The following is an 8,885-nucleotide window of genomic DNA, read 5'->3' as shown; positions in this document are numbered from 1 at the left end:
GATTATTCTATTCCTGCACTAAAATTGTTAACTTTGATATTAAGCTTACCTTTGATCAAACTTCAAATGTTGAAATTTGAAATTAATGGTCTTATTAGCATGTTTGTGCCAATTTCTTGAATTGCTACATTACTTGGTTGAAATTCTATTAGAAATCATTAAAGACAAATAAAACTAGAGTTGATTGCATGAGAGAGTTCACTAAGTATTTAATCAGATAAGAATGCATTCAATTATATAAATAGACAACAATAATTTATAAATGTGTACCTGTTGGACCTTGGACAACACCATTAGAAAATAATTGAAGTTGACAATGTCGAACATGCTTCTATTCATTACAAGATGTAGATCCCTCAATAATCCTATGTTATTTTGAAGAAAGTACCTTCATTTTCTTGTATATTCTCTTCCTTGACCATGAGAGAAGAATTCCAACCTTTTGAAATTGTGGTTATTCCTTACTTGAATTTCTTTCATGACCACATCATATCTTTTTAATTTGTGGGCTCAAGAAATTATGTGTTCATTGAGTCATAATTTTAGATAGAGACATCATGGTGGAAGAATTTTTATCTCTTCACCTAATGTGCTACGCACTCGATTTGGTAAAATTTATTACAATCGGAAGGGTTCGAAGATGGCAACTGCAGCAAACCTCTCTAGCCACGGGAATGGCTTCAACGACAAAACAGTCTTTGGAGGCGGCAAGGCAGGGTCGATTACGGCCACAGCTCTTTACAGGGGCGGCCTCAAGAACGCGACGCGAGATCTCATTGAATCCCCTCAAGCAGCAGCTTTGCTTGCAGGACAAAACTTATTAAAGGAGGATCTGTTGGTGAAGTCCGTGAAGCGGCAAGAGATCAGCGATCCGCGGACAATTTGGTTTTCTGGTCTTAGATCTCACCTAGGGGGAGAAAAACCTTTAGGTTCTGGCCTGATCTATGCAGGATCCGACAGCCTGCCGCCCATTCGGCTTACCTCCAAGCTGACGTCCCTTGTATGCAAGGTTTGGGATCTGCATGTTGCAGATCTGCCCCATCGCACAACTGCATGGATCATTCTTTGCAGTCTCAGGCCGGATCTACCCTCAGAAGTCGGACTGACCTATACAGGATCTGTCAGCCTAGGGAGCGTCGGGCTCACACCTCTACAGTCGATACATGAATGCAAAGATGAAGGGTTGCATGGGGCAGATCCGCCTATGTACACTCCTGCATGGCCCAAAACTTGTAGATCCAGGCCGGATCTCTCTAATACGCGCAAGAGTCAAGACCTCCAGGAGCTCAGGCAGCTGATCGGTGGTTCTATGCACCGATCCAACAGAGGGTTTGCAGATCGCGAGGGTTTGCAGATCTACAACCACTCAGCGGCTCCAACTGTCTTCAGGGTTATTTCGATAGCTCCTCGCCCCCTGTGCCTCTCCGCTCAGGACTTTGGGGACGCCGGCTCTCATCCTCTCTATCCCCTGCGGCAAACGCAGGAAAAGAAGGCCCTGCATAGCTCCAACCGCCTGTTGCCTCAGATCTGCAGAGGCAAGCAGAATTCTGGACTCTCTGCCTCATTCCAGATCCTGATTAAGCTTATATCTGGCAAAACCCTGCTACAATGGGTGAGAGCGTCGGATCAAGTGCAAGAACTCAAGCAGGCTCTGGAAATCAAGCTGGGGATACCCTCTGCAGCACAACGACTTCTCCACGAAGGTAAACAACTCGAGGATCTTTACCCCCTACCTTTTTACAGCATACAGAGAAATACCTCCATTGCTCTTACCCTTCGTCTAAGAGGGGCCGCTGCAGGACAGTCATCCTCAGATAAGGCGTTTTCTTACAAGGACACTGTCCATGCGAAGCTGCCTAAGAGATCAGCTCCACCTACTCAAGCTCCCAAGCCTTTTCTGGTGGATAAAATGGAGGAAACCCCCTCCATAGAAATAATGCATCCTTCGCTGGATGAGCAAACCCAGCATTTTGCGAAACATGGCATTATTTGCAAGTTTAATGGGCTATGGCCACACACATCAGACCTCTACTAATGGATCCACTCTAACTGGACCAACAACTGCAAGGTGCTGCTATGCTCAAAGGGTTTTTTCATCGTAGTGTTTGCCTTCGATGAGGACTATCAAAAAGCCTTAACTGGTGGCCCATGGTTCTGGGGAGCAGCGGGTTTATTCCTCACTCCTTGGTTCCCAGATTTCGATCCCTCTACAACAGTTATCACCAAACTCCCCATCTGGGTCAGACTTCCAAACCTCCCAGCGAATCTATGGCACTTTGTGGTATTCCAAGGGATTGGCAACTCTCTAGGCCGCCTTTTAGACATAAACATCTCTAGAGGGGAAAAGGGCTTATACACTTTTGATAGGATATGTGCAGAAATAGATATAAGCAAAGGCCTCCCGGACCAGATCAATCTCAAAATTGGAGATTTTCATTGGACCCAAATTTTGGACTACGAGAATACAGCCTTTCGTTGCCGCAAATGCCATCATACAGGTCACCTTCAGAGCTCTTGTCCCTCGATGCCAGCCCAAAAGAAGAAAGCCAATTCTAAGCAGAAATCCAAAAGCTGGAAGCCTCATGATCCTCCTCCCATGGACGATGTTGACTTCAGCTCCGACGAAGAGGAAGAGAATATGGAAGGTGTGGCAGCAGAGTCGGAACCAGATCCGTCCCCGGCAGGTCCAGTGGATTCGTCCGTCATACCAGCCTCACAGAAAAGGAACCATGAATCCTCCACCTCGGACTCAGACAAGGAGACCTCTCCGTCGGCTCATCTCAGTTTGCAAATCAGGCCAGCTCAGCAAAGTCCTCCTGAGTGGGTCAAAGTTGGTAAAAAGAAAGGGAAAAAATGCAGAATAGTGGATTCTGCACATGTTGGGTAGAATCCTCTGTTCAGATCCTGCTCTTTTGTTCTTCTTGTTTCTCCTTGCTCAGCAATGATCTCTACTCTTTCTCTCTTAGGAGCCGAGGTGGACTACCAATCCTTTCCGGCTGCCTTTGTTCTTGCTTCTCTTGACTGTAATCTCGCATTGTACTATATGTTCTCTTAATAGATTTAGTTTTACTGATAAAAAAAAAAAATGTGCTACGCACTCATCAATTGCTTCTAAATGCTCAAAATTTGTAGGCAAGTTGTTTAATATATCCCTTAGCTTTTTGTTGATAGATGCACATACAACATTTTATCTTTCGATCTTAGAGATTAAATTGTTCAATATCGTAGTTTTAAAATCAATAGGTTATAATAAATTAGGTACATGATGAATACTCGATTAGTCTTCTAGCAGTGGGTTCATTGTACCAATTTGATTTAAATACACTAAAATTCTAGGACTTTCAACAATTGGACTAGAAATAATTGGCAACTGTTAGGAAATTAGCTCACAAAAAGATAGAAAAGATAGATCAACGCCTTAGAATTCAGCCTCTTTAAGGGGGAAACCTCCTTTACATTACACAAATGAACAATTTTTGGATGATACAAATGACAAGACCTCCTTTCTATATATAGGAGTCTAAGGGGTCATAATATAATCAAAGCCGACATAACAATAATAATGTAAGGGCAAAATAATAACAATAGTGGGCTTCTATGAGGCACAATAACAATAATATGGGGACTACATGGGCAAAAAAATATAATAAGGGGGTTGTACTAATAACAATAAGGGGTTACACTAGTAGTATAGGGACCTAACATGCCCCTCTCCTTCAAAAAGTTTTATCCTCGACGCTTGAGTAGTTCTTGATGCTTTTGTATAAATTCTTGTTCTCCCATGTGGAATCTTCAGCGGGTAAGTTCTTCCACTTGATGAGATACTCTAAAATTGATCTATTTCGTAGCTGTATATTTCTCGGTTCTGTGACTACTTCAGGTTCTAATATAATTTTTCCTTCCCTGTCAAGTTCTTACAATACTGTTTGAATTGGGATCTTTTACAACTTTTGAATGAGTTCCCACTCCATTGGGCATATGGATATCTGTAAAGCCTGATGTTTGGAGGAATACTTCCAGGAATCAAATGAATAGCATGATCATGATCATGAATAGGTGGGATTCATTTTGGAGTGTCAAATGCCTTGGAATGATTGTCCATAATGTTTTGGAGATCTGGAGAAATACATGATTTTGATGTGGGATTCTCTAGTGAACATAATTGTGCAATTACACCCTGTTGTTCTTTATTTAGAAGCTTTGTCATGCTGTTAGAGTTGATTATCTTTCTCGGTTTCCCTTCGATGCCCATGAATTCAAAATCCTTTCCTTCCCAAAAAAAATTCAAGAAAAGTTCTTGAAAATTAAAATCTATCATACCCAAAGATTGTAGCCATTGGACTCCTAGTAAAAGATCAGCACCACCCATTGGAATGGAAAGCATTGGGTTATTCAATACATATTCTCCCATGGATAGCTTGATACTATGGCACTTCCCAAATATATTTATGGTTCTTCCACTTGCAACCAATATTTGATACTCTGCTGCTGGTTATAGGAAGCAATTCAATTCCTTGGCTATCTTACAATCAATAAAATTATGGGTACTACCTGAATCAATCAACACTATTACCTTTTTCTTCTTGATATGTCCCTCTATCCTGATAGTTTAAGGAGTGGTAATTTCTTCCCATGCATTACAAGATATGGTTGGGTTCATTTCTTGATGCTCGATGTGATCTTTCACTTCTTGAATACTTTTCTTCTTGATATGTCCTTCTACATTCATAGTTTGAGGAATGGTAATTTCAGACAATGCATTACAAGATATGGTCGGATTCATTTCTTCTTTCTTGATGTGATGTTTCACTTCTTGAACCTTTTTCTTCTTGTCATTTCCTTCTATCTTGAGAGTTTGAGGAATGGTAATTCTTTCCGATGCTTTACGAGATATGGTCGGATTGATTTCTTCTCTCTCTGGGATGGGTTCCTGGTGTTGATACTATGGCACTTCCCAAATATATTTATGGTTCTTCCACTTGCAACCAATATTTGATACTCTGCTGCTGGTTATAGGAAGCAATTCAATTCCTTGGCTATCTTACAATCAATAAAATTATGGGTACTACCTGAATCAATCAACACTATTACCTTTTTCTTCTTGATATGTCCCTCTATCCTGATAGTTTAAGGAGTGGTAATTTCTTCCCATGCATTACAAGATATGGTTGGGTTCATTTCTTGATGCTCGATGTGATCTTTCACTTCTTGAATACTTTTCTTCTTGATATGTCCTTCTACATTCATAGTTTGAGGAATGGTAATTTCAGACAATGCATTACAAGATATGGTCGGATTCATTTCTTCTTTCTTGATGTGATGTTTCACTTCTTGAACCTTTTTCTTCTTGTCATTTCCTTCTATCTTGAGAGTTTGAGGAATGGTAATTCTTTCCGATGCTTTACGAGATATGGTCGGATTGATTTCTTCTCTCTCTGGGATGGGTTCCTGGTGTATATCCTCTTCTTTTGATGTTTCTTGATCCTTTTCTTCCACCTCTTCATAATCTATGTAAAATAATTTCTTCTTAGCAAATTTATGACCTTTAGTGTATTTGCTATCACAATAGTAACACAACCCTTTCTCCCTTTTTTCTTCCAATTGTTGTGGTGTAAACCTTGTAGGTCGTGGAAGGCTAGGAGAAAAAACACTTGCATAATTATTGTAGGGAGTGGTGGGATTCCTTGTTTCCATAATTTCACTTTCAATTTTTCTTGCCAACCTGAATGCCTTCTCCAATGAATTAGGTTCCCAAAGACGAACCTCGTGTTGAAATTTATCCTTTAAAGTCCCTATGAAAACATCAACCATTTTCTTCTCTGGAATATCATTTACTCTTATATTCAATTTTTGGAAGTCCTCAATGTGCTCTACCATTGAACCCTTTTGTTTGAGATTTATCAATTGGCTAAAAAATGTGTTTCTCTTTGTATCCTCATAATGTGCTATCATTTCCTCCGTGAAAATTGACCATGTGACAAGTAGTTTATGAGAACAAAGCCCTTTATACCATAAAAAATAATTTGGTTCTAAATAATTAGTTGCAATACGTACCTTTTGTAACAGTGGTACACCATGTAGATCAACATATTTCTCCATTTGTGGTATTTAATTTACCGGATCCTTGCCATCAAACTTCCTCATCCCGCTTTCTCTTGATTTTAGGAGCTCGATCTTGAAACGATTGTAACTTTCTAATTTCATATATTTAAGTTCTTAAATTGTATCCTAAAGTATCCCTCTAAGTCTTCTTTCTAACCCCTCAAGTATGATCAATATTGGATTTTGCAAGGAATAGTTATGTCAAATCTCCAATGATAACCTAATTAAAGACTAGTTCAGTAGAGTGAACTTGTATGGAGTTCCATGTGTCACCGTTTCAACCTTAAAACCTGAAAAAGATACATCGAAAACTATCGTCTATCTTCTTTTTGTATCTTCTTACGAAAATTAAATCTAATGCTCAGAGAAAAAGTTATGATGATTTGCCCATGGTGACCTATTTGGAATGTAATTTGGGCCTCTGCAAAAATCCTAACTTCCTCAGATTATATCTCTAAAAATATAGTGAGATAGGATCTGAAATTCTACGGCGAGGTTCAGACCAATTTCTTCTCAAATGGATTTTTTTTTAGCTTCTGAAACTTTGTAGCAAAAGAGTTATTGTGAAAATTCCACGAACACCTATTTTAGATGAAATTCTGGAGCTTGCAAAAATCCTAACTTCCTCAAATCATATCACCAAAAATATATCAAGAAAAAACCTTAAATTCAGACTGGAGGTTTAGCGCGATTTATTCTTAATAGGCTTTTTTTCTAGTTTCTAAAATGTCGTAGAAAAAAAGTTATAGCAAGAATTCCACAATGACCTGTTTGGAGCAACGAACCCCTAGAATCCAAAGCTTTGATACCAAAATTTAGGAAAACTAGCTCACAAAAAGATAGAAGAGATAGATCAACGCCTTAGAATTCAGCCTCTTCGAGGGGGAAACCTCCTTTACATTACACAAATGAACAATTTTTGGATGATACAAATGACAAGACCTCCTTTCTATATATAGGAGTCTAAGGGGTCATAATATAATCAAAGTCGACATAACAATAACAATGCAAGGGCACAATAATAACAATAGTGGGCTTCTATGAGGCATAATAATAACAATATGGGGACTACATGGGCACAACAATATAATAACGGGGTTGTACTAATAACAATAAGGGGTTACAGTGGTAGTATAGGGACCTAACAACAACACATTAACATCCAAATCATGTTCACTTGCTCACATTTGAAATTTGAAGATATTCTTTCAAGAATAGACATTGAATGCCCAATCACAAATACAAATCTTAAACTCGAACCCTATGTATATAACATTATACAAACTATTACAAGTATTCTTATTTTTGCTACGAACCATAAATTTATTTATATTCTTAGGGTCATGGACACAATATTCATCTCTTATATCATTTACTCTACACTTTAAGAGAGTCTCATGTTTCTTGCAATTTGTAGGCCTTATAACTCCATAGTTCAACTTTTTTAACCAACAAAAATATTAACAATTCCACATGTTTGTGGAAGACATTACTTTTTTCATATAATAACCTATAAATTAGATACATATGGTAGGACTCAATTGCATTATTGGTGTCTTCATTAGAATGTGGAAATTTCTGATAAGATTTTGCCCACATATATTGAAAAAGAAATGACTAAAAATTATTATAAATTAAAAGGTAATAACTAAAAATCCTCAATTATAGAGCAATAGTCATGATTTGATGTTTCATAAAACTTACATGTTTTATCACTAGATAGAAAAGTAGTGTCAAAATATTTCAAAAATCATTCGTCTTCACTAAATTCAGAATATATTCTTGAAACAACTTTTCGTACACACTCACCATCTTTATATGAGTGCGTGATTTTCCCTACATCACAAAAAATGTGTATTTTTCTTTCCTTAACTTTGACTTTGTTACAACCATTTATTACCCATTCTTGATGGAAATGCCATACACATATTAAGATGGAGGAATTGGTTAAAGTTCTGAATAGTACAACAATAGAATAGAGTAAATTATGATTGTAATGTTTTTTTTATGTTTAAATTGAATAAAAAAATATGACACCTTAATGTTTGAATTTTGGCAACATCATCATCAATGACAAATTCCTTGACATGCCAATTGGGATTATCTTTGAATTCCCATTTCAAATAAAGCTACCAACCATTTCTAAATATCATGTGTGGTATTGAGTGATGAAATCAACCAAGCCACGAGGACACCATTATGATTTTTGTCGAATACCATTAAGGTATAAAGTTCATACTGCATTCAAAAAACATAATTATAAGTATTATATTCAACACGAAATAATTCATTTTGATCATTATAGAAATTATAATATCAATAATACGCACCCCGTACATATTTGTACTGAATGTAGAATCCATTGTGTGAATGTGTCACCATCATGGAACACATTCAATCTCTTCATATGCCTATAATAGATGGTATATTTTGCACAATATATATTTTTTTATGAAAAGGAAATTATTTTGAAATTGATTACACCAACACTCGACACTTTTTGGATCATTGTTGTCCTTCATATGTATTTTTTTTTCAATATTATGGTAAATGTTAGTAATATCCATCCTTTCCACTAAAGTGTCTCGACTTATCCCTGTGAATAAATTGCGAAGTTGGTTCTCCACATCATATCTTAATTTGTCCCAAACCATTGTGACATTAAATCCATCTTCAATCATCCTTTCGACACTAACTCATGAATGAAATGATACATGTGGTACGTAGTTGAATAGTTGAGGTCTATCTACTGCATTCTTCCCATGACACATAGAACCACCTTT

The sequence above is a fragment of the Pinus tabuliformis genome, chromosome 4_2, assembly GCF_031772625.1.
Source record: "Pinus tabuliformis cultivar Carrire ecotype Pingquan chromosome 4_2, CPIR1, whole genome shotgun sequence".
Classification (NCBI taxonomy): domain Eukaryota; kingdom Viridiplantae; phylum Streptophyta; class Pinopsida; order Pinales; family Pinaceae; genus Pinus; species Pinus tabuliformis.
This window is presented reverse-complemented; position numbering follows the sequence as displayed.